The sequence below is a fragment of the Myodes glareolus genome, chromosome 1 (genome assembly GCF_982192425.1).
Source record: "Myodes glareolus chromosome 1, mMyoGla1.1, whole genome shotgun sequence".
Taxonomy (NCBI): Eukaryota; Metazoa; Chordata; class Mammalia; order Rodentia; family Cricetidae; genus Myodes; species Myodes glareolus.
The window spans coordinates 89,754,264-89,759,965 of record NC_142026.1 but is presented as its reverse complement, the minus strand read 5'-3'; the positions used below and the strand labels follow the sequence as shown (position 1 = coordinate 89,759,965).

The 5,702-nt window shown below is 47.8% G+C and overlaps 1 non-coding gene across 1 annotated transcript; it reads right to left on the bottom strand.

Moving 5' to 3' along the window:
* Positions 1 to 3,208: 3,208 nt before the first annotated feature.
* On the bottom strand, positions 3,209 to 3,508 carry LOC146895891 (signal recognition particle RNA). The gene has a single exon (XR_015005233.2).
* Positions 3,509 to 5,702: the final 2,194 nt, after the last annotated feature.

Genomic DNA, 5,702 nt, shown 5'->3' with positions numbered 1-5,702 from the left:
CATCCCAGGGACCCACAGAGGTGGAAGGTCTTTCCCTTCGTCCCTCCCTCCCTCCCTCCCTCCCTCCCTCCCTCCCTCCCTCCCTCCCTCCCTCCCTCTCCCCCACAGACACACAGACACCACACACACACACACACATACACACACCAATAATGATGCATTTTAAAAATTAAGGATTTATAAATCTGACTCTTGTATTTAAGTCTGTGGCTGCTTTCTGGTTAGTCTGCACAGACAATAGGAAGGTGAGAAGCCAGGGTGGAGTTTCTCTTCCCACTCATCCTCTTCTTTGGAAACAATGTCTCACTGTGAAGTCCTGTCCATGAACTCACTGTGTAGAGCAGGCTGACCTTGAACTCACAGAGATCGCTCTTCCTTTGCCTCCCAAGCATCCGGGCTAACAGTGCACCCAGCCTCTTCTTATTCTTTTATGGGTATGGCTATCCAATTGTTTCAGCCCGATTATTGAAAATATTTTTATCCCATTAAATTGCACTGGGACCAAACACCCCACCCCTGTCTTTTCTGTTAACTAATCTACTTGCTGCTGTTTAATTATTGTAGCTTTACAATAATTTTTGAAATAAGGTGATGTAGAGCCTTCAGCGTCTTTTTTATCCCCAAGAGAGCTCTGGACTTTCTAGGTGCAGATTTATCATTAGGCAGCAGCGGTCCTTTGTCCCATTGTCCTCAGCTGAATGTCCCCAGTGACCTCCCACCTTTAGCTTCCTCAGTCCTGAGTCACCTGTCCCCACACCTGACATTTTCTAGGGACACGCACCACACTCTCTGAGGGGTTGTGTCCTCTTTAGACCAGGTGAGGGGAGCCCTTACTCCTTTCAGCTAACCCCAGCTCTCCCAGCGTGCTCCGCAGCCCTCCCAGATAGTTCCAAGAACAGCTACTAGACAGCTAGTGTTCCATGTGGGCTGTGTTCACAGTTTTCTACACCCAAAAAACGTTAGCCTGATCTATCTAAAACATTTGCTTTGTGTCCGATATAGCGCACTCCAAGCTCCCTGTGTAATGTTTGGCTGCACACTTTAATCTGAGTGTTAGACCGCTAGGCAATTTCAGCTAGGCTTTCTGGTTGCTCTTTAGAGAGGGATGTTTGGGGAAGGTCATTGGCTACACTCCCCAAACAGATGGCGCCGAGTCTAGCTCTCACCGATGCCATCTTCTCCCTAGGCCCATTCACGTTCTAGGTTCTTCTGTGGGCTGCACACGGTGTCTTCAGTGCAGTCACAGGACACAGGAGGGGCAGGAGAAACCGAGCAATGTTGAGGGACAGGGACTCAGACCCTAGTAAGGCTGGCCTTTCCGAGTACCTTCCATGGGTGGATCTACTTTCCATGAGCTCAGAGCCACTCCTGGCAGCAGCAGACAAGTGGACCATAGGTAGCAGCTTCCTGCCGCAGGCCAGTGTGAATTCAGAGAGCGCTGGCGACACTCAGCTCTCACTAGGGGACCCACGGCATGTGAGCAGGCATCCAGCACAGTTAGGCAAAGCTAATGACGTGGCTAGAAATACCAGGTCTCCCTCACGTTCTATTTTTGTAAAGGAAAAAGGTGCTGTGGCAGTTCATTTTTAAATTGTTTTGGACACCTTTTATCAAAATAAAAGTCTGCATATGTTCCCTACTCTTGCGCAATTCTGTTTTATCATTCTGCAGACTCAAGGGGAAGTTTTAAAGCTGGTAATGTACTTTAAAAAAAAACATTGCTGATGAAAATAATAATTGAAAGAGTAGAGCTAGAGGGCTGGTGACGTGGCTCAGTGGGCAGTGTGCTTGCTGCACAAGCCTGAGGACCTGGGTTCGGATCCCCAGCATTCAGGTAAAATCCAGTATAGCTCCAGCCCTGGGGATTGCTGGACAGGTGGCTTCTAAGCACTTGTTGGCTTATTATTCTTTTTCTTTCTCTTTCTTTCTTTCTTTCTTTCTTTCTTTCTTTCTTTCTTTCTTTCTTTCTTTCTTTCTTTCTTTTTTTTTAAGACAGGGTTTCTCTGTAGCTTTGGAGCCTGTCCTGGAACTAGCTCTTGTAGCCAGACTGGCCTTGAACTCACAGAGATCCTCCTGTCTTTGCCTCCCAAGCGCTGGAAAGGCGTGTGCCACCACCGCCCAGCAATTGGCTAGTTATTCTAACTAAAATGGTTCAAGCTCCAGGTTCATGAGGATCCCTGTTTCAGAAAATAAGATGTAGTCCAATGGAGCACTATGTCAGCACTATCTGCTGTTGGGATTACACACCGTGACCGAAAACAACTTGGGAAGCATCTTATGCTCCCATGTCACATTCCGTCACTGAGGAAAGTCAGGGCAGGAGTGCCAGGGAAGCATGCGGAGGCCTTGGAGGAATGTTGCTGGCTGGCTTGCTTACCCTGTCTTCTCATAGCACCCCAGGGATAGCACAGCTGGGCCCTCTCACATCAATCATTAATCAAGAAAATGCACCAAAAGCTTGCCCACAGGCCAGTGTGGTGGGAGCGTTTTCTCAATTGAGGTCCCCTCTTCCAAAAATGGATCTAGCTTGTGTCAAGCTGACATAAAACTCAGCTACACAGAGGAAGATACCCACTGCTGTCCTCTGGTCTCCATATGCACATGTGAACACATGTGCACCCACACCCATTAATACAACACACACCACACACACACACAGATACACACACACACACACACACACACGAGTGCCAGGGTACAGATCAGCAGTAGCGTTTGTAGTTAGGATGAGCCCCGGATTCAATCTCCATCACAAAGAATAAACCAGCATTGGAATCAGTGCAGAAGACACGTATTGGCCAGCATCACTATTGAACATACATGTCCTTATCTTCACTCCAATAAACTTCAGGAGAACATCGATGTTTAAAATAAAAATGCAACCAACAAACCTTAAAGCCCCAGTAAAAATACATTTATGTGTATTTGTGTCTCAGTCACTGTTCTGTTGCTGCCTTGAAGCGAGCCTCCCAACCTGTCCATCTGCCTGTAGGTTATGCAGTGTGCTTCAGGGTTCCAGCTTTCGTTAGCTTTATTGGGGTGGGTGATGGAGATGCTGTCTGAGAGTCACTCTACTCCTGTAAGGAACCAGTTGTGGTGGTTTGAATAGGTATGGCTCCCGCAGACCCATGTATATGAATACTTGGCCTTATAGGGAGTACCACTATTAGGAGGTATGGTCTTTTTTTCTTTTCTTTTTTTTTTTTTATAGAGACGAGGTCTCGCTATGTTGCCCAGGCTGGAGTGCAGTGGCTATTCACAGGCGCGATCCCACTACTGATCAGCACGGGAGTTTTGACCTGCTCTGTTTCCGACCTGGGCTGGTTCACCCCTCCTTAGACAACCTGGTGGTCCCCCGCTCCCGGGAGGTCACCATATTGATGCCGAACTTAGTGCGGACACCCGATCGGAAAAGCGCACTACAGCCCAGAACTCCTGGACTCAAGCGATCCTCCTGTCTCAGCCTCCCGAGTAGCTGGGGCTACAGGCGTGCACCACCGCGCCCGGCTAGGAGGTATGGTCTTGTTGGAGTAGTCGTGGCCTTGTCAGAGGAAGTGTGTCACTGTGGGGTTGGGCTTTGAAGGCTCAGATGCTTAAGCTAGGTCTGGTTGTCACTTTCATGTCTGCTGTCTGAAAATCAAAATTTATAACTCTTAGCTCCTCCAGCGCCATGTCTGCCTGCATGCTACCGTGTCCTGCCATGACGACAATGGACTAAACCTCTGAAATGGTAAGTCAGACCCAATTAAATGCTTTCCTTTATAAGAGCTGTCATGGTTATGGTGTCTCTTCAGAGTGACAGAACACTAAGACACCAGTCACCCATACAACTGTGAGCATCACCAGTGAACTTGTTGGTTCCCCCAGGTGGACTTTGGTGACATGCTTGGTTTGAGCTGCTCTTAGAGTATATGTTTGTTTATGTTTCTGCCAGAACAATGCCACACAACATCATCAAAGAAGATCCCACAATCTGGGGCCTAAACAACAGAGGCAACAAACACTCTAAGCACCAAGATTTGGGACAGTCTGGGCTGGAGAGATGGCTCAGCCGCTTGTTGCTCTTTCATGGGGACCCAAGTTCTGTTAACACTCACTTGGTGACTCAGTGATGTGGGACTCTCCTCTGTAGGCTGTGAATATGTTTTATTACTATTGGTTAATAAAGAAGCTAGAGCAAGGGGGGAATTCCAAGCAGAGATAGAGAAGAAAAGAAGGCAGAGTCAGGGAGATGCCATGTAGCTGCTGAAGGAGACAGATGCCTGAAGTTTACCCAATAAGCCACAGCTTTGTGGCGACATATGACATGATAGAAACGGGTTAGTTTAAGATGTAAGAGCTAACTAGAAATACACTTAAGCTATTGACCAAGCAGTGTTGTAATTAATACAGTTTCTGTGGGATTATTTTGAGTCTGGGCAGCCGGGAAATGAACAAGCAATCTCTGCCTACAGCTTACATCTGCCTGTAACAGAAATGAACAATCTTTAAAGAAAAATGATGAGACTGGAGAAATAGCGCAGTAGTTAAGTTCAGGGGCTGCTCTTCAAGAGGTCCTGGGTCAATTCCCAGAAGCCTATGGTGGCTCACAACTGTCTATTACTCTAGTCCTAGGTGTCCTAACACCTTCTTCTGGCCTCTGTGAGCACAGAATGCAAGTGTTACACAGACATCGTGCGGACAAAGCATGTAGACACTTTTTTTTTTAAATAAAAAAAAGCGAGAAAAGAAATGGGCCTGTAGCCATAGCTCAGCAGTTAACATTTGATGCTTTGCAGAGGACCTCGGTTCAGCTTCCAGCACCCACAACAGTGGTTCACAACTACCTGTAACTCCAGTTCCAGGGGATACAATGCCTTCTTTTGACCTCTGAGAGTACCAGGTACACATACATCCAAGCAGGCAAAACACTCATGCACATAAAATGTAAATGTAAAAAGTAGATTTGGGACAGTGGGAGCAGAGCAGTGTGGGGAGATCAGTCACCAAATCTGGGGTGGGCACTGGTATGGTTTGAATGTGACAGATCTCCACAGACTCGTGTGTTAGAGTATCAGATCCCCATGTACTTTTACTGTTCTGGGGGGCTATGAAGCCTTTGGGGTGAGGGGCACGACTGGTGAAGTGGGTCACTGGAGGCAGGCCTTTGGGTGTCCTGCCGACCCTGCTTCTTGTCTAAGCCCCCTTGGGATCTAAGAAGCCAGGAGCCCCTGTCTAGATAACTGGAGTTGCTACAGCGGCTGTGCCCTGCTGTGGCAGGCTGAATCTTCTGAACCATAAGCCAAACAACGTCTTTTCTCCTTTAGTTGCCTCTGCCTGTGTGTGTGTGTGTGTGTGTGTGTGTGTGTGTGAGTGTTAGGCCTCATGAGGCCAAGTATAACTTCCTAAGCCTAACTTGAGTTTGGTGAGGCCTAGTATAACTTCTGAACTTACCTTGAGTTTTGGAGACCTGTCTTTGGCTACCTGACCTAAGCCCGCCTCTGTCCAGCCACTGCTAATGTGGCAGAATATTATTGGAGTAATATTCCTTACACTGCCTCAACCTATCCCAAGCTTCTCACCCCCATCTCAGCCTATATAAGTTCCTGCCTAATACAATTAAATGAGATCCTGCTTCAACAGACTCCCAACTCAGTGTGTGTGTTTCTCCTGGGTGGCGGGGGGGGGGGGATCTGAGTTCTCCACGCTCCCCATCCCGCTCA